This window comes from Argopecten irradians, chromosome 1 (assembly GCF_041381155.1).
Source record: "Argopecten irradians isolate NY chromosome 1, Ai_NY, whole genome shotgun sequence".
Taxonomy (NCBI): Eukaryota; Metazoa; Mollusca; class Bivalvia; order Pectinida; family Pectinidae; genus Argopecten; species Argopecten irradians.
In genome coordinates, this window is record NC_091134.1 from 18,423,341 (window position 1) to 18,445,690 (window position 22,350).

General features: G+C 34.8%; 1 long non-coding RNA gene and 1 pseudogene across 1 annotated transcript; one reads left to right on the forward strand and one right to left on the reverse strand.

Moving 5' to 3' along the window:
- The first annotated feature begins 1,176 nt into the window (after positions 1-1,176).
- LOC138319555 (uncharacterized) lies at positions 1,177-9,649 on the forward strand (annotated as a pseudogene).
- Positions 9,650-10,368: 719 nt separating this feature from the next.
- Positions 10,369-12,997, reverse strand: LOC138309864 (uncharacterized). The gene is made up of 3 exons (XR_011206338.1): positions 12,929-12,997; positions 12,078-12,310; positions 10,369-10,640 (listed from the first exon to the last, which is right to left on the reverse strand). It is a non-coding gene; the product is annotated as an uncharacterized lncRNA (long non-coding RNA).
- Positions 12,998-22,350: the final 9,353 nt, after the last annotated feature.

Here is a 22,350-nt window from a genome sequence, read left to right on the forward strand (position 1 = left end):
ATGTCAACCATTGCATCTGTAATTTTATTTTGGCAGAGAATTCAACATTTGTCTCATGGAAGTTAATCTTTATCTTCTCTACCCTGGATTTGTTAAAGTGAATTCTTTTCTGGATTGTGAATACAAAGGCTGTGAAAGAAATGATGAAATTTATTTTTGAATGCAGTGATGAAAATTGGGTTTATCGGTATTATGAAAATAAGTTTACAAATACATCACGAAAACGTTAACAAGTACATGGGTTAATCTATAATCTATCTCTCCGTGGATTTAGTAAATGAGGATGTATTTCTGACTACATGCTAAGCTATATTCACCGGTCTCTACATATTTCACAAACTATTCCTCAGCAAAAGGTAACTATATTCCACAGTAGTAGGTGATAATAGTAGACTTTGCTCTGACCATACCTCAAGCTATAACAATAGATGGCATCACAGCCATGTTTTAACCCAGAATACACAATCATCAGTCTCCGAAACATTAACCCCCGTATGTTGTCTTCCAGAAATATATTTTTAGTTTGACTTTCGGGCATTTAGAAAGAAACAAAAACGTAGATATGTAAACCAGAGTATGCATTACAATACGATATTGTATTTCCAGTGATAGTGTCTTGTCTTCGAAACAATAATTACAATATGGAGTCTTATAAGAATCCCCGACATCAACCCACAACCCACAACCCCCCCCCCCCCCTCCAAAAAAAACAAAAACAAAAAAACAAACAAACAAACAAACAACAACTAAACAAAAACTATACAACTACATGTATATCAGCATCATTGTAAAAATTCCAATAATCGCAATGTCGAAATGACATCAGTTACTGATTTCATATGGAGCTTATACTGTTGTTTTTTGTTCACTTTTTATTATCAAAATCATCAATGTTATTTATGTCATATAATTTAGTAGAAACGAATATTGTAAATATACAACACATATGTCGTAAAACCGAGAAAAAAACCGTTTTCGTTACTGAAGTTGGCCTACGTTTTTGTTAAGCATTGTTCCCTTTTTATACCCGGTAAATAATATCCAACCACGGTCGAAAGCTCTACCCAATATAAAACAAAAAACAACATCATAGTGTAAATGAATAATTGATAAGACGTACTTCCAATAAATTAGCTGACATCCCGTTCTACCCCGACAGGTGTAGCTTATCCCGCGACAAAAGGACAATAAACCATGAGCCGTGATGCATGCCTCTGTAACTATGTGATCACGCCAGTAGGAAAAATAATCACCGTGTTATTGGTGATAGGAAAGGATTCATTTCAGCCTGGTATGATAATTAGCCATGAGACTATTATGTCTCGGTTCTGTATTGAATAAAACAGAAGCCTTTATCGATAATGTTATCAGGTGATTGGTATCTCGTTAGAAACTGCTCACAGCTTACAAGAGGACGGATATAAATGGCTGCTAAACGACCATTCGGTTTACCAACTTCAGAATCATTACTGCTTCTATGGATTTTCATTTTGATTCCAACTTTGCGTAAGTGTTTAAATTGTTTATTTTACACGTTCAGATTAAAAAAGTGGTGAATTACATTTTATATTGCAAGTCAACATATACTTTAGTATATTTGTTGCCGACGGGCGAGCTTCAATGTATATACATCAAATTTCGACAATTTATAGACTCTTCGCAACATTTGAGATATTGAAATTGACCTTTCTTATCTTCATCTTTAATGTCATATCACATTTGTACTGTATTGAGTATAGATTTTAATTTTCATTAGAGTGTAAAAAGTGTAAATTGATTTTGGTCAAAAATGTTGCAACACGTGAACAATGCTACAGCGAACTCTTCTTGTGGTACTGCGGCTTTCCTTGGTTATCAACGCCCGAAAACAGTTTGTAAATGACCTTATTGCTATAACAAAGATGTCAAAAGATGAAAAATGTTCCCTAGCAATATACCAAAGGAAGGTTACTGTCAACCAACATGATAACAATAAGGTGTAATTTTATACCATTTTTACATGAGTTTTTCTTTGAAGTGAATATTTCGTCTACGTTTACTACCTTTTACGTTATTTTGATATTGTATTGTAATGACATGCATGATTACAACTATGTCAGCTATCGGTACAGGAAGCAATGTGCTTTTTTCCTGCAAACCCCCTGTATAATTGGTATATTGCGACACGCGTACGGTTATTACTAAAACATAGATCATCGAATGATGATCATGTCAGATTAGTTTTTTTAGATATGCATCTTCTACTGTAACATTTCACCATACATGTAGGTACCAGTCCAGTACAGGTAACTACAATGTACTCTAATGAACGCAATCTTCACATGTGACACACCCCACCCGGTCACATTATATGGATAACGGGTGAACCATTCATCCCACTCCCTTATGCCATGGACAAATCAGGAACAGAAAATACCACTATTAAAGATTATGGTTCTCTTACCCCGGATCGGGAAGTTTTACCAGTGCAAGATTTGTCTATCTCACCCTAAGGTACAAGCTACACGAGATCTTTGCACGTGCTCAACATTGGTATGACTTCACGACAACAGTGTCATGACGTCGCGGTAATAGTATTATAACAAAGACGGCGATTCATTGAGGTCACGTCATCCGCGCTTGCATAAGTGATCTCAACCCTCGGGATAAGATTCTTAAGCTGTCAAGAACAAGGCTTTACCGAGTTTTTGACAACTACAGAATCTTAACGCTCATCGCTTACATATTAGTCTCTCGTGGCACAACCCAAATCCTTTCTCATAAGAGCGTGGCGGTGTGTCAAGGGAGGCGTTATGAAGAAGAAAGTTAGCTAGACAGAAAAGTATAGACAAAAAGAACCAGCACTCCAATAAAAGAATTATGAAAATTGCACTTTGTCGAAGATTCTTTAAGGTGGCATGATCAATAGTGTTATCAAAATCGATTTATTTTTATTCTAACGCTAAACAATAGCATATGCAAAAAGCGTATATTGTCAAAAGACAGATTTTCGTTATATTCTTCAAATAACCATGAGCGTCTGTTCTTTTCCCAAAAAAATCTATTATATTTTTTCTTTTAAAGCTCCGAGTTCTGTGTGTTGTATCTTGCCATGGAGCTCAACGAATCTAGTTTATTTCGCCAAATAATCCCTCGACTTATTTTTTTTATATGTATCACCTTATATTTTTTTTTGTAAGATATCCAAGTGACCTTTAGCCAAGGAAGTTCAACATCTCATACGTCTATCTCGGTGATGAAACAATATACCCTGATAACTGCTGCTAATTTTACCTGGAACGACGCGAAACTCAAATGTGAATCCATTGGAGGCACTCTAGCTAGGGTGGACAGTGAAAAAGAACGTAAAGCACTCACCTACCTGGATGACCAACCTCCATGGAATTCTTCCCTGTGAGTCTTTGACCTTGGTTATGTATGATAAGTTCCTAAATATGATACTTTGTTTTTTATCCTTTAGATTTTCTTATGCTGTAGTTGATATTGATGTCAAACCAAAAGAAAAAATATAAACCGGGCCCTAGTTCATAAACCATAACAATTTTATGTAATGGTATTGCCAAAGTCCTGATGGCTTATATTGAAAAACCATCGACGTTTTCATTGTCGTAAAATTTCCTACATTTCTTAAACACGCTTGAGACATGATTTAGATTGGTCAAGAATTTACCGAACGATCTATAATATAGATGCAGACAATAATTACAGATTGTTTTCATACAAACACATAAAGTGAATTTCGAGGAACCAATGCATTTGCAGTATTCAGAGATTCTGATGATTTCATGACACGAAGTGAAATCAGAACTTTAGAAAGTTCGAAACGTAGAGATGAAGATATTCTGTGTTCATAAATTCATCCTAAGCTAGTATTTTCTTTTGAGAACAGAGGGATCAAAATAATTGAAATGACAAAATAATATAAGACAATAGCAGCCAAATATTTCTGACTATTTCAGGTCCAGTGGTGAATACTGGTTCGGCCTCCACATAAAAGGGGAAGACGATAAGTGTTCGGCCAAAACCAAGTATTTCTGGCAGGACTGTAGTCCACTGTTTAAGTGGGCAAATTGGTATCCTTCTGAACCAAATGACTGTGAAAATGATAAATGCATCAGAGTAGATACCGTCCAATTCAGGACTCGTGAATGTAGTGTGAAATACGGTGCCCTTTGTGAAAAATACGATGGTAGGTTTACACGGTTCAAAATAAACAAATTAACATCGCTCTAGTTTTAACTCGTATCTGGACATTATGCAGTTGTTTCATTCCTTATTAGTCAATAGTCAAAACTTTTTCCGAGGTGTTGGGACCAATGCGATGAAATGTTTTCCGATGCCGGAGTCTGAGGCAAACAATTGATAGTGTTCGTCCTTCACTGAGAGGAAAGATGTTTGAATATTGACTGGTATGGCGTGAAACAACCGTTTTGTTACCTGAATCGCAATCTGAAAGTTATCACAGCTTTTGGCGACAAGACCTTTGTCGAAAGAATATTTGGGTCCGGCGCACCAGTGTTTACGACGTCAACAAATACTTATGACGTCAAACATTAAGCGCAAGCAATAGTCAAACTAATAACCGGTCAATAGTTTCTGATGTTTTGTATGTTTGTAACGGTATTCAGTAAAAAACAAAAATCAAGTGAAAAAACTTCACTTTATTTTACATTTATATAGAGTGTCTAACAATAATTCATATTAACATCATATTGGGACAGACATGTTTGAAGTATTTGCCCCTTTTTGAGAAATAAAATGATAGAGCGAATTCAAATGTGTTTTCATAGGAATCCTTAAGCGATATGTTAACGTCCTATTATCAGCCATGGTCATTTTAGGACAGTCTCCCATATGTAAGATCTTTAAATGTCTGTAGATTTTTGTAGGCCGGTGTTTATCAATGTTGTGTTTTCTTGTAATGATATGGATGGTATGGTGCATGATCAAACATTATTGAGCATTAGAGTATATAGGGCGAGAAATGGCGACAAAGAATAACTGGACAGTGATAATATGGCCTATTTCTTTATTTTTTTTAATCGCAAGGAATCAAACTCGTTGGACATATTGCAATATTTCACTTTGTTTCACTTATTTATTCAACCGTTTTATGTTAAAAACAGGTGACTGTTCATTCGATGAAGTTTATGTTGAGACTCTCTACGAAACTCCATATAAGAAGGTGACATTGGACTTGCAAGTACTAGACTGTGAAACAGCCTGTCGAAACTATGTGATGGGTGACGAAAAACAATGCTGGATCTATCAAACAATACGGAAGGAATTTGATGTGAACATGACTATCATTGATGAACATCCCGTCTGCTACCTGTTCTTCAGTAACAATGCATACACTATAGACAGTCAGAATTTCGTGGAAAACTGGACAAATACTACGACCATTTACGTAAAGCGATGCTATCGGGGTGAGGATATTACTTTTGTTGAATCCCTGAAATACGAGTTTTGATATACCAAATAAAACATTCGCAATTCCAAATAATAATATTTTCATATCCTTTTGACTTAATATTTGTTTCCGTTTTCTGAATAATTAACCACATAATAGATTATAAATATGAGTAGTTTGGGATCATGAAACTGTTGATAATGTTTTACTTTACATTTACATGTACAGACAAATCAGAAATTTACTAAAATCACAAACTTCCTTTTTATTTGCAGCGGTATTGGACAAAATCAGCCAACCTGATTCTCTCGACGCCTCGGCCGGAGTTTCTGAGCCAAATACAACATGTCCCGTTATAGGTAAATGAAACGGAACTCGGCTGGTGTTTCAGGAGGCTGTGGTTTTTGAAGCATACCACACCCAAAACGGTCATATTATACCCACAGCGGGCAAACCTTTATTCTGAGTACTAAGCAAGAGTAGAAACTACCATTTTTGTTGACTAGGGTGTGGCTCGGCCAGGGGGCAAAACCCAGAGCTAAAGACCACAATGTGGACACGGATATTTGGATTTTTAGACATGGAAATCAATTCTATGGACCAATTACAAGCATTTCAAAATACAAGCGAACCCTATTTGTTTACACGTTCCCCGTGTTATATATTTAGTACTTATCTAATGTCCTGTTATAAAACAAATAATCGATTAATCTTTTAACTATTTCCCTAAACTGCATAAATCAACGCAAATATTTGCAAATGATTAATGCATTAGATATAGCTAGACACATTCAACAGTGCTTGATTATCAACAGCGATATACACAATGGGTAAACAAAGCAGAAATATGTTGTGTTACTAACCTATCAGAGGATTATTGATTTGACACAACACAATACCATAGGAGGAAATATTCAGCACTTGTGTACAAAAATAATTATACAAGCCCGTTCCCAGAATATTATGACAAAATAAATCGCAATATTTACATTACGGCCGCACAGTACCTATAAGTTGCTACTAAGCCCAATATATGATACTTTCCAATATTAACATTGGCAGTTAGGCCCTAGCGTAATAATAACACAATCAGAGTTCAAAAGGTCAAGAAATGACTGGGTTTTACGTCAGTACTGTAACTCAATTAAAATATAACATATTCTGAAAATGGATCAATATGAAATTATGTTCTTTTCGAAATATTTGAAATGAATTGAAATTTTGTTACTTATCTTTGTATATCCCGTTTTATCGATGGGACTATTTCAACTACTATTATTGATTGCTATACAAACGTATAACATTCATTTTCATACTTTATTTAACACCCTTTGTTTCTTTTTATAACGGGAATGCCTATATAAATGTAAATATAAGCAATGCTTAAATATATGAAATAAATCTGGGATTTTTTTTTGCACGAAACCTTATCAATATACCTTAACACCCTGATTATCCGTTTACGAGGTAATACCAAATCACTTTTTTCCTTCCTATACATATGAATTTTTCATTTAGTTATCCCAAATCTATTTCATACATTGTAATTTGTTTTTCAAATATCACAATACTCCTGGAATGGATTGGTGTAATCAGTTATGTAAACAATAGCTGAGTATTTCGTCATATGGTATGATAAAAAATCATAATATGTCAAAAATTTTTGCCAAGGAATGGCACATATTACTATAAAATCATATAGGCCATAACCGGGTGAAAATTGTGACATGTATATTTCTTCTGTAATCCATTAAAAAATATCAGGTTTCTTCTTCATTCTTGAGTATGAAAATTACGGCACACATAACTCATGTTACATGTATTTCAGGTGACTGCTACTTCGAGCAGATCGGGGTGCTGGATTTGAACAGGGCTATGGATAGGGGCTGGGTGGACACAACGCTTGACGTTCATGGGACAGAGCAGGAATGTAAGGACATGTGTATGAGGAATATTTACCACAAAACCTGCTGGTTTCTGGACACATTCAGTCCAATATCGGGGGCATGTCGCCTTTACTTTCTACACAATGACCTTCCAGACTCCTTCAACGTTCTCAACCAGGAAGCAAGGATACCTACTTTATTCATGAAAACATGTTTGAAAGGTATGGAACAACATTAAAAATAGTGTTTTCCTTCAATGTAATAACATTTGTTATTTTTATTATTTTCGTCATGAGCATAATTTTGTATTTGTAAATAGTTTATTAATAGAGATTGTTAGTGTGCGTTTGTGTTTTTAGTGTATGATGGTGCTTTTGGAGTGTGTGGTCGAGTTTTGAAGGCGCGGTTTCGGTCTGCGCGATAATTTTTTCTTGCGCTCCCGAACACTCAACTTGCTCTATTTTATTTAAGAATCTCGCCTTCTGACACGTTTCAAACGGTTTTCAAGAAATATTAGCTACCGAAATTTTTCGCTTGAGGCCCATTTAACTACGTTATACAGGCTTCAGCTGTACTATATTGTACGTCTTGACGTATGTTAAAATGTTAAAGTCGAATATTCTGCGAATTCCGAAAACTGGAAAAAGTACATAAAATCATACATTGCGATTTATTTCAGCGTATCGTTAATCGTAAATGTTTTGCATCAATTACAGGCAATGACCATATAATTTGAATCTTGCCATTGATGTCAACATGTAAAATGGAAACTGTATGGGCAATTGCATGTATAAAAGATGCATATGGAAAATAAGGAAAATAGATATTATGTTTTTAAAGCAAATAACTTTATAAATTTAATATTTGACATATTTAATAATTTTCAATTAAATATTTCAATAACTCTAAATATTTCGTTTGATCATGGATTTTTTGTTTTACAAATATAGAGGAAATGACCACTACCACTGTGCCTACTACTACTACCACGACACCGAAAGTAGTTTTTGAGGAGCTACGAGTCGAAAAGAAGGTAACCGGAAGCTATCGCCGGAAATTCATCAGTATCTATGAAGACCGACCAAGTGCAATGGGCATGGGAATAATCGGTGCTGTATTTATCATTTTTATGCTTGCTTCCATGGTCCTGTCAGATATACCCATCTTCTACAGGCACGCAAAAACTATCGGAGCAAAAAAAATTCGAACAAGGAACAGATGCTTCCCACCGAAAAAGAAACCAAAAAAGACAAAGAGCGTTGTTTACAATATTGACAAAGCACTTTAAATACTTTATTGCTATGGTGGTTTTTCTCTCATTATGATAGTACACGACAATGGCAGGGGACGCGTTGTTATAGAAAGTAAAGATATGTTGCATGCATAGTAACAACAAGAAGCTTAAAACTGCCTGCTATACAAGCAGATTTTGTTTTCAACATTTGTGAAATGTTGCCTCTCTCAAAATCAGTATGTATGATGTTATATATTTCAATTGTCATTGCAAATACATTTAAGTACATAAAAATGTATAGCTGCGGAAACGAATTCGATAATGTAAGAATATTTGGTTAGACAACCTTTGATGGAACAAAGAATGCAAGAACTAATAACCCCACAAAATAATTTTGAATAGATAGAAACGACCACTTACACAAAAAAATCAATATCAGAACACGCATGACAGAATTTTGATTATCTATCCATAATTAATGAGTCTCAGCATGATAAAATCGATATCCAATTTAATTAGAGTTGATCTAGGACAATTAGTGCAGCAGTACCGTAATCAACACAACACAGCGACAGTTTTAGCTATGGTATTCACTCACAGCGGCCACGATGTTCAGCGCAGTATTGATTTTATATGTCATAAAGATATCTGTACATGTACTTTGAAATTAAAACAATGCTTGGATATTTTATTAATGTTATCATTAATTAAGAGAGAGGTGGCAGAAAATCCGTAACGAACATACCTTTTCACAACCCTTATGGAGACTAGATGTTCAATTTTCATATTTTGGAAATAAAATATTTGATAGAAGGTAGATTGACATGTTCTATCAATGTTGCATTAGTATATCACACTCCGCAGAATATCATTTTCATTCAATGATAACCAATAAATAATTTTGAATATTTAACTTTATGCTGAGCGCTAAGCTTGAGCAGAAAATACCACCTCTTATGTGTCCCGGCCAGGGAAAGAATCCCGGAAACTTCCTCACTGGAACGAGTGTTCAACTAAAAGCCAAAGCTGGGAGCTTTTGCAAAAGACGTTAGGAAGAAGATAGTAATTTGCAAAAAGAAAAAACATCCCAAATTAATGTATCTCCTTAGTGTGGACACTGTCACCGAAGCACTAAATGATTCAGATTTGGAGTGATTTCTGTATATGTGTTTAATTTCGAGATTTTCTATTTCGATAGTTTTAATTTCGTGGATGATGATAGGATAGCTCTGGACTATGACATTAGGCTTTTCAGTCAGAAAACATAAGAGGCTGGCATATAAGGTTCGTTTCCAGACGGATTTGGTTTATCAAATTTTCGTCCTCGGGTAATTTAAGGACGACCTCTTTTAAGTGCACTTTGTTGTAGTTTATGGAAGTCTATATTTTGGGAGATATCGGTATTGTTGTGGTCCCTAGTTATAGTGGAACTCTCATCCTTTTTATTTGTCCCACAGGTAGGGTGTTAGAATCGTACCTGCTTCCCTTATCCTAAAAGGCGAGTAAATCTTTTAGAACTTTATATTTTGTTTTCTTCCTGGCTTTGTTCTTCCTAACGTCTTCCTTGACACCGCCTCACTTTTGACCTTAATTTGAGCGCTCGCCCCTGTGAGGTAGGTTCTGGGTTCTGTTCTCTGGCCCAGACACACCAAAGTCTATATATTCGGTAGTTTCTACTCCTGCTTAGCGCTCATCATAAAGAAAGTGGGACGACTGGGTCGCCGTTGCCAACTTGCCAGTATAATGTGACCGAATGGGATTTTTGTTGCTTGGTGTCCTGACATGCTTCAGTGATAAATCACCATAAAAAGGGCAAGAGTTCCATTATACAAGAAGGTACATATACAACACCACCATACCGCACTCTCCCAAAACATACACATCACACTTCAAACACGCAAGACACCACATACACGTAATGCTTGTCTTAAATTACTTTGACAATAGGATTTTAAACTAATAAATCAACTAAAAAAATAAAAATTAAAGGAGTTTGGAGCTTTAACATTATTGATGTATGTTTATTTTTTCAAGAAAATAAATCAAAACCTGATGATAAGTAGTCCAAGCTTATCCAATTATATCCGGTTGTATTGTTGCGTTCGAACTGGAAAAAAAAAAAGAAAAAAATGTTTGAAACTCTAGTTAAAGGGGCAATTCAGTCTAAGAGAACATTAAAATTTGTACATATATCGGAAAAAACCCAGTTCTAATGGAAATCAGATCAGTCGGTTTTACTGTGATATGCCTGAAAAGCCCATGGTGGTGACATGTGTGTGAAATGTTCAAACTCTGTCGCTGTCCGCCATTACACACTGTGGTCAAACTTCTTGTATGCCGAACCCTGTCCCTTGCTCGTAGAGTAATGCAACTTTTGTCTAGAACTGCTCAAATGCTCTGACAGTAGTGTGTTTACCTTATTAGGTGAATTGTCTTGCCAAAAAATCATTTGATCACCATCTTAGTGGTTATGTAGTTCATTTGTTTAACGTGCGTGACTTTGGCTCGGGTATGGGTACAGTGTCCATATTGTACCTGCTTAATCGTATTGATCAACGATTTGATATTTCAACGATATTAATTAAAATACTTAACAATGTTGAGGAATTTGTCAATGTTTTACGTTATATGTTTCATAAGAAATGTAGAACAATACATTTATGCTATATTTGGCTTCTTGGTTATATAAAATAATTAGCCTGAGTGAATTGTCTCTTTAACGAATGTAGACTAAGAGTATTGATAGCTTAAGATTGACTGCAAATAAAGCCAGTTAATGTCATATTCCACAATAAAATGTTCATTTAAAATATATCTATTTACAAATGATACTGATGTTTATTAACCAATGATAGTTCTAAGTAAATCATTGAGATTAAAATAACAATTTCTTTACAAAGTTGTTTTGAGATTGAAATTGTAAAACGTAATAACTCATTATCATAAATATAATAATTTAACGTAACGTGTAGATTCAGTCGCTGATTAATATGGTATGATGTGGATTATCATCCTGAACATGTGAATGAGGTACATGTAGAAAGCTGATATTATTTATTCAGTTCAGAAACATAGTTAAAGGGAAATTACTCTTATGACGCCATGTGAAAAGCTGGACTCGTTGGCATATTAAATATTGAATGCATATTAGATGATAAACATACATTGAAACACACAGTGGGTATTTTATTATTGTCGTCGAATGCGGAATAGGTACGCAACAACAACATTATACATCGAACTACCAATCTCAATGTTGTGTTTAAAGTAATCTGGATCGCTATATACCATCATTCAGTGTATATAACATAGGCGATAAAATTACTGTTTACGTTGACATCATAATGAACGTGATACGATAATATTAAAGAGTCATTTATTCAAATATTGATTTATTCAAATAACGTAACAGATGGGTCGTGTACCAAATGGGATATGTTAAAATGAAATTGAATATATGGGGGATTAAGGTTTGTTTATCCTATGTTCAATATTAAACGCGTGAAAATGAGGGCTCCTGATATGTAACTATAAAAAAACTTACAGTTTTTCACATAGGTAGTAAGTGTATTCCCTTGGTCTACAGACTTGGTCAGACCAGACTAGCTGATCGTTCTCCCATGTCAGCATCAGACAGTTGCGAGTGTTATTGCGTTGAAGGTTGTCCTGTTGCCCACCTTGAAAATGGACCAACATGCAAACCTGTCTCTACCCAGCGGAACTGCCCCTCAAAATAGTAGTCCGAGCCACCAATGAAGAATCGTTCATAGTGCCAGTCTGATATCGAAATATGAGGCAAAAACGATAAAACAAAGAATTGGTGAAATTGTCATCATACCTAAGTATACAAAATATACATGCATGTTTGTCATGTAGTATGCTACATCTTGTATACATCTTAAAAGTTTCGTCTGTGTGCTGTAGTTTCATTTTAGACATTTTGAGACCTAAACAAATATAGTTTGTGTTGTCAATACAGCAACGGAGGCGTAATGTTTTGATACTTGAACTTTTTGGTACATTGTACTTCTTGAAAAAAAACATAGTTTTCTATATAGACTACAATAATCATATTTCATTCATTTCAAGTAAAGACTTTCACATGCCATTATAAGTAAAATGTAGAATGTTTCGATTGAACGTAAAATTGTTAATGTTTAGATCGACAGTCAATGTTTTGAGCTTAATATTCAATATTAAGTGTATAAACATCTCTCACATTCGAATAGATTAAAACATCTCCTCTATTTAAAGATATGTTTTGGCGTGATTGTGAATTGTCAATCTCAAATATTCTACAGACTACACAATTGTCAAAGTATCAAACATATAGCAAACTGTCCAACTTTATTTTGCTAAAACAAATCCGAATTATTTGCAATATTGTAAACTTACTATATAATATGTTCAGCATATCCGACAGAAAATCATGTTTTTCTTCATTGTCATCTGAGAGAAGCCATGCATTTCTGTCTCTGCATCTTTTCTAAGAAACATTCAAATTCACACGATAAAAACGTATTCAAAATACAAATAAGAAGTGGTGGTACAATGCATGAAAAATAAACAAGTACAAAATTTATATGACACTTCCAAATTATCGGAAACTATGACGAATGGTACAATGACAAAGAAGAGCAACAATGCCGTAAATGTTACAGCAATGTATATTATAATTTTGAATCAAAATTTCAAAATGTGACATAAATCCGATTTACATGCATACAGGTTTGGTTCGTTCCAGACTACTTATTTAAATTAATGATGACCAATTTTGTGACGGACAATAGATGGAGTTCTCGGAGAAAACTCTAAGAGTCTTACAGCCTTAATTTGTACCCAAAAAGTAAAATACGGATAATCTATTGACATATCGATTTGTAGCAGAATTGAGCTAGTGTGTATAATTTAATTTGCTAAGAGTAGAGAGTAAAATCTTTATACTTTTCTAACCTGGACGCTGAATTTTTTAATGGTGATAACGATATTAACTAATAATGACTACGCATACTGTATATGAACTTACTTAAGCACAATCAAATTTTAAAGCAAACTAAATTTTGAACTGGTTAACGCAGTGATGTGTTCGTGATAGTCATACTAATACTATGTAAAAACTACGATTAGCGAAATTATGGTGGCATTTTTCTGCCATCGATTTGCCGACTTACGACTCAATGATGTCGACATAATTAAGACATTAATTCGACGTCATATCGGAAGATGTCGAAATAAAAAGAAGAATATGTCGACTTACCACATGAACCTGCCCACATAATAATTCCAAGATAATTATGTAGAAAGTTGGTAACTCGGCGATCAATCGTGGTTATGCTCGGGTGTGACACCGACTTGTCAGTTATTGATGTCGACGTCTAAGCTAAAAGATGTCGACATCTGGTCTTGAAAGTGGAAATCAAAGGCCACCCTTTCATAGGGCACTATGTATATGCAGCAAGGCACCATACAGCAGAGTTCGACGTTGATTTTGTTAATTCAGGTTTTTTATTTATTTGATTTCAAAATTAAAAATTGCGATCCTGCACATCCCGGCCATGCAGCTGTATAGCTGTTAGTCCGAGCTGAGGAAGTGTACAACGAATTATTAATATATATAACCGTGGGTTGAAAATTCGTTTCAAAGCTGTGTATGTGTTTTGTTGATTGGCATTCGTACCAAGTCCATGTTGTGCAAAAAATTCATGTTTTCAGGGAAAAATACCAGTTACGTAATTTAAAAGCCATAAAGGTCACAGTACAGATACACAATACCCATTTGGAAACCAGCTTTACTTGTTAGCTTGGCCTGTCCATATATATATATACATAAATATTTACATCCCTCGATATACTTATATAAAGGCACAACGAATTTTTGTTACGGTCTTAATGGCCAGATTCAACCTTTCGGCTAAAAATCATCCAGGGACGTGGTTTTTAAACTCCCAACTCGGGATACATCTGCATCTATTTTTCGTAGTAAAAACACGCGTTCATTGTAGTCAAACGTAGTAAAAAAAAAGTCACGTGCTTATACCTCATTCATGCCATTGGCCGGAATATACAATTGTATTATGGGTAACTAGCGATCACGTGATTGTGTGTTTACTTCCAAATATGGTGATAGTTTGCTTGCCATTTCTTCGGAGAAATTGATTTATTTGAAAATATTTAGACTCCAAAATGTTTTTAATATTGCATGCATATTATTTTGACTTGCACATATGTATTATTTTACTATAAATAATGAACTGAAATGAGTTATAAAACTGCCATTTTCACGTTTTGTAAATAAATGATATAATACGAATTGACCAATTCAATAGGTCTAACCGTCTAATCTAAAATCAGCGAAGATCGGCTACTCCCGGCTATATTCGTAGAATTCTAAATTTATAGTTATATATATTATTACCTGCTTTAGGATTCAGAACAGATACATATAACTCAGAGAAAATAAGATCTTCGTCAAAAGGCCTTATTTAAAATGTATAAATACCAGGTCAGAGAAAACACTCTATTTGGAAGTAAACACACACTCATGTGATCACTAGTTACCCATAATACAATTCCATATTTATTTCGGCTAATGGCATGAATGAGGTATAATCACGTGACTTGTTTTACTACGTTTGACTACAAAGAACGCGTGTTTTGTACCATTATGGGGAAAATCCCCCGCGGATCGTGGTTTCATTTCCACCATTTGAAATTGTTAAGCAATAATATAATATCATAGTTTATTTTCCATATTATTTCAAAACAAATAGTTATAAACTAACATAGGATAAACAAAACTTAGCTTCTGGGGAATCTAATACATGTACATGTACTTGTACACATACTAAGGAAAATGATGTGCATGATGCACGGGCTTATGTGCTTACATGGCAGCTTCTAGAACGAATATACGTACCCGGCCTACTATACCTTTCAGACGACACCATTTTCTGTCAAAAAGTCTTTTGAGCTACAATATTGCAGCTAGGCAGCTTCCCGCCTGGTAAATTGGGACCTAGGACCTGCTTCGGTAGGTTCCGTACGGAAATGTATCATTTTGTTTGTCAGAATTACTCTTCATAGATTGAAAGGTCTCAAGGCCCTCTACCAATATTGTGAATATCATGGCCCTGGGGTCTCGGAATATTCCCCAGGGGATAGGGTCTGTACCATAGTTTATATAGGGAAACACATTTATGAGCATTATTTGCTCAATTTTCATAGGAAATGTAACAGATGTAATGGAATCAAATATTTTCATAGATTAAAAGGTTAAATTGATATCATCAGTGGCTGATTTCATGGGCCTGATAGGTTAATATATGGTGCTTATATACAGTGTATGTATTTGTTTCATTCTGTATCCGAACTTAGGTGACCAATCAGAAAAAAAAACATGGCTGACTGGTGGCTATGTGTTTTGTTATTACTGCTATATAGACTTCATTTTTAGTTTTCCCATGTTACAAAACTTTTCCAAGAGGAAAGGAAAAGGTAAAGGATTCCAGAAATAGAGAAAAGATCCATCTTTTATTGGCATGATTTACATCAGTCAGTAGTGGGTACCAAGTTCATTAAACTTTTTAAATGTGCAACTGCAGGGGCGTAGGAAGAAAAGGGTCCTCCTGCACATTTTTCGTACTTCATTTTAGAAAGTTTTGCCGCTTTGCGGCGCATTTCCTAAAAAATTCAAGCACATAATGTTCTAACCTTTAATAATAAAAATTCAATACCCATGAACTAGACTAAAAATGTCCATCAAGGGATTCTACTATTTCAAAAATGTTTCTTGAAATATTAAATTGTTTATATGTCTAAGCAAGACAATTAAATCAATTCATTATTTTTTTTAGTTAAACAACAATGTACTGATGGTGTGAAGTCGTATGTTAAGATCGAGCAGGTTTGCATAATGATATGACGACATTCACAATTATAATTTCTAAATGCAGGTAAATGTAAATCGAAAAATTACCACGTTAAGAACGCTTTAAAATCCTCAAAATACACCGTAAAACTCATCTTGGCCATTCCAAATCGTAATATTTTTCACGGGGGATTCCTCCGGACCCCCAGAAAACCAAAGTCTCACGCATTCGGCGCTCGCAAAATCATCAAAATCGTAATTTTTTTTTCGGAGGAGATCCCCGACCCCCAAAACACCAAAGTCTCGCGCATTCGGCGCTCGCAAAATCATCAAAATCGTAATATTTTTTCCGGGTGAAACCCCCAGACCCCCCCAAACACCAATATCTCGCGCATTCGGCATTCGAAAAATCATCAAAATACTTCGAAAAAATTATCTCAGCCATTCTAAATCGTGATATTTTTTTCCGGGAGAGACCCCCGGACCTCCAAACACCAAAATCTCGACCCTTCGACGCTCACACGCCATATTGCATATTCATTAATTTCCTGTTAGCGTCGCCACTGATACGGATGTGTACAAGGATTATATGTAATGATTTATGAGAAAAAGTTTATAAAGTAGATATGGTTGTGTGTTGAATTAATCTCCTCCTGTGTGACCTATTGCAATTGTCTTTTGGCCGGCATCATCCAGTGTCTGTTGTAAACAATTTACAATCTTCTTAATAACCAAGAACCTCATACATGGACATGTTATTGGGCCATAGTATGCTGGGATGAAGGGATACAAAGTTGGTTCAAATCAATGATCTTGACCTATGTGCCAAGTCACAGGGCTGAGACATATTTATTTGTTTGTTTAAAAGCAAAACATTATTTATAGCTGTACATATCGGAATTCAGTTGACTGTTAGACATATATATCTTTATTGGATCCTGCTCATTCTCAATTTTCATCAATTTGTAAACAATTCAAATTCTAACAAACTTCTTCTCCACATCACGGTTTTTCTCATTGTACATTGTACAGCAAGTACAAAAACAACAACAATAAAATTACAAACATGAATATTTTGTATTGATATTATTTTTTTTTTTTTTTGTAAATTTTCAGCAAAACAAATATGTTTCAAATCAAATTAATACAGATATTTGAATAATACATTTGATCTGCATTCATTATTGAATTTTAAAAAAATGAAAAAAAACAACATTTTATCATAGCAAAGGTACATGGTATGTCATTTTAATCAAGGGAGATAAATCCGTTTTGAAGGATTTCCACAAAGTGGAAAAGTTAAGATTAATTCACTCTCCATGCATTATTCAACCAAAATTTAGACTGGTACATTTCCTGGTCAACATCAATTATATTTTCAACACAAATTTATTAGATGATGTTTCAAGTAATTGTCGAGTATATATACATTAACTTTGACATCTGCCATGGCACAACATGTAATCTTCAATTTATCAATGTTTCACAATCAAAGTCTACTCTAAGCCTTCTGTTTCAAATGGTGGAAATGAAATCACGATCCGGGGGGATTTTCCCAATTATGGTACAAAACACGCGTTCTTTGTAGTCAAACGTAGTAAAACAAGTCACGTGATCATACCTCATTCATGCCATTGGCCGAAATAAATATGGAATTGTGTTATGGGTAACTAGTGATCACATTAGTGTGTGTTTACTTCCAAATAGAGTGATTTCTCTGACCTGGTATTTATACATAATTAGGCCTTTTGACGAAGATCTTATCTTCTCTGTGTTATATGTATATGTTCTGAACCCTAAAGCAGGTAATAATATATATAAAAATATAAATTTAGAATTCTACGAATTTAGCCGGGAGTAGCCGATCTTCGCTGATTTTAGATTAGACGGTTAGACCTATTGAATTGGTCAATTAGCATTATATTATTTATTTACAAAACGTGGAAATGGCAGTTTTATAACTCATTTCAGTTCATTATATATAGTAAAATAATACATATGTGCAAGTCAAAATGATATGCATGCAATATTAAAAACATTTTGGAGTCTAAATATTTTTAAATAAATCAATTTCTCCGAAGAAATGGCAAGCAAACTATCACCATATTTGGAAGTAAACACACAATCACGTGATCACTAGTTACCCATAATACAATTGTATATTCCGGCCAATGGCATGAATGAGGTATAATCACGTGACTTTTTTTTTACTACGTTTTTACTACGAAAAATAGATGCAGATATATATCCCGAGTTTGGAGCTAAAACCGCGTCCCGGGAGGATTTTTAGGCCATTAAGACCGTAACAAAAATTCGTTGTATCGAGGGATGTAAATATTTATGTATATATATGGACAGGGCAAGCTAACAAGTAAATCCGGTTTCCAAATGGGTATTGTGTATCTGTACTGTGACCTTTTTGGCTTTTAAAGGGACTAAATCGCTAAAAAATCATGTAATAAAAGATAAAAAGAATTATAGGACTAAAATTAATTGTAAAAGTTGTGTACTTTGTGTTAATAACAATATTTAAAAGTTTGTATAACAATTTTGTTCAAAATGGAGAAAAACTGAAAATAAATAGGACCGACCTAGTCACTATTTCATATTATTATCTTTCGGCGAGTGTAAACAACCCCTATGTGCATGCGCGACGCGTGAACATTCCAAACATCCGATCGAAGGAAATTTCATCTGTCTAATTGACATATCTACTATCGACGGAAAACACAAATTTATCGACTACAGGTTCCTGATTACTGTGTTAATCTAATAAACGTTGAAACGTATGCAACAATTTTTGTGAAGAGTTTCTAAGTGTAAATAATCCTATACTGTACAGGTTTTTGTAGCCATAAAGAAGGGTTTTCATTATATTATATGGTTTTATACTTGCTTCTACTATTATTTTATTTTCATTTGTCATGATATTATTTACTATTCCGCTAAACCTGCCAATATTATCAGGCTTTTAAAAAAATGGCCTAATATATAGACTTTATAATAAGGAAAAAATGGCGAAAAACTAATAATATAGGCATGTTTAGCGGACTAAGTAAGTACGTGTATTTCTTTTATCATTATATCAATATTTGACATTCCGTATACATTGTATATCCTTAGTTATAATGTCTATCCGTCTAATGGGCATTCCCTATATATCTCTAGTTATAGTCTTTATCCGTCTAATGGACTTTCCTTATATAGCCCTAGCTATAATATATATCCGTCTAATGGAAATTCCCTATATATCCTTAGTTATAGTGTCTATCCGTCTAATAGACATTCCCTATATATACCTATAGTCTCTATCCGTCTAATGGACATTCCGCTATATGTCAATATAGTTATATAACTTTTTTTACATCTGATTTACTTTTTAAAAAATCAGCCTTACTATATATCTAAATTTTATGTGTACTTTTATGTATTCAAAGCAAAAATATACCTTACATATGCATTGTAGACCTATGTACATATATGTTTGCTTAATATTGTACATGTACATCTGTATTCATGTATAATATATACATAATTAACGGATGAAAATACCTCTCACTTCTTGTCATATTTCCATCAAATACTCTAAAGCTTCATAGAACTATGCTGTTTTACTTGGCAATGTAGATACAGGGGCGTAGGAAGCGGGTGTGGGAGGTGGGGGTTGGGGTTGGAGGGGGTCGGGGGGGGGGGGCAATTGCCTCCCCGTTTCCCAGGACGAGGGCAAACATTTCTATTTGGCCCATTCCTCCATTTTCGCCGACTGAAATGTTCTAAAATTGCACATTTGAAAGAAAATAGGGTCCTCCTGCACATTTTCGTGAACTAGACTTAAAATGTCAATCAGGGGATTCTACGTACTATTTTAAAAAATGTCTCTTAAAAGATTCATCTGTTTATATGACGTAGCAAAACAATTAATTCATTATTATTTTGTGTTAAACAACAATGTACCGATGGTGTGAAGCCAGTATGTTCAGATCGAGTTGCATAGATATGACGGCATTCACAATTACCAATTCTTAATGCAGGTAACTTTAAATAAAAAAAAGTATTATGTTAAGAACGCTTTAAAATCATTAAAATATATCGTAAAACTCATCACAGCCATTCTAAATCTAATATTTTTACCCGGGGGAGACCCTCGGACCTCCTCAAACACCCAAAGCTCGCGCCTTCAGGCGCTCCCACATTCATCAAAATGCATCATCGTAATGTATTTCCCGGGGGAGACCCCCGGACCCCTCAAACACTAAATTCTCGCGTCTTCGGCGCTCGCAACTGAAATTCATCAAAATGCATCGTTAAACTCATCTTAGCCATTCTAAATCGTAATATTTTTTTCTCGTAGGAGATTGCCCCCCCCCCCCCCCAACACCACACCAAAATATCGCTAGCATGGCAATTTGAGTATTCATTAGTTTTCCGTTTATCGATGCCACTGTCTATAAATGTGTACAAGGATTCTACTCAACGATATATGAAAAAAGTTTATAAAGTATATATGGTTGTGTGTTGAATTAAAGAATCAATCCCCCCATTACGTTTCTTATCGGCTATTACGCTTAATCAGGCCAATGTAACCGATAAAATATAAGTTGCCTCTTAGTGGTGTTATTACATCTATATCCATTAGCCGGATGAGATTTTCAGCGACCTCGATTCCGAACTCAAAGGTGCACTCGGTTCTTTCCGTTGTAAACATTCAATGCCGACAGATACAATTTCTTATTGTGTTTGGCGATATTTTAACGTTGATAAACATTGCCAATAGTTCAAATTAAATGTTGTAATTTTGAAAACTTTCTAATTTCAGGTATAAGAACGTTTGTAGGAAGTCAAAAACCCTAAGAAATCTATGTAAATCTAATGATTTAGTAACTTTAAATTACGTAACTGGTAATTTTCGTGATTCGCAAGAAAACGAAATCTTGAAAAAATCATTGTAATATAGTATAGTACGGTATGTACCACATGGACTTGGTACGAATCCTAATCCACAAAACACACACACAGCTTTTAAACGAATCTTCAACCCACGGATATATATATTAATAAATGATTATGGCCAAGAGGATGGAAATTCGTTGTACAATGAAGAGTCCTTTTGCACTCTAACTTCCTCAGCTCGGACTGACAGCTACATTGTACATGTACAATGTGTACGTACACGCAGGCTACAGCTGCATGGCCGGGATGTGCAGGATCACAATTTTTAATTTTGAAATCAAATAAATAAAAACTTTTCTGAATTAACAAAATCAACGTCGAACTCTGCTGTATGGTGCCTTGCTGCATATACACAGTGCTCTATGAAAGGGTGGCCTTTGATTTCCACTTTCAACACCAGATGTCGACATCGTTTAGTTTAGATGTCGACATCAATAACTGACAAGTCGGTGTCACACCCGAGCATAACCACGATTAATCGCCGAGTTACCAACTTTCTACATAATTATCTTGGAATTATTATGTGGGCAGGTTCATGTAGTAAGTCGACATATTCTTCTGTTTATGTCGACATCTTCCGATATGATGTCGAATTAATGCCTTAATTATGTCGACATCATTGAGTCGTAAGTCGGCAAATCGATGGCAGAAATATGCCACCATACGAAATCAAAGTGAATCACAAAGTGTCTACCGCGAAAAAGCGCTAAACTACTATTATCACTGAAATGCGTGTATAGTATTCACAAACCGCAGTAAAATGTATCTACCTCCGTCGTTAAAGCTACTAACGTTTAACACGAATGGTGCGCAAGATGAATATGTGATAACAGACTATATATGTATACCTCGGCATCATCCCAAGTCGTACGGTCGTGGCCAAAGAAGATGCAATCTTCTTTGAACTCTCCCCATCCATGCTCACAATTTTTGCTTCTCACTTCGGCTAAAACTGGCGAAACAAATCAAATTGCATTTGTATATCAAATGCATTGTATAA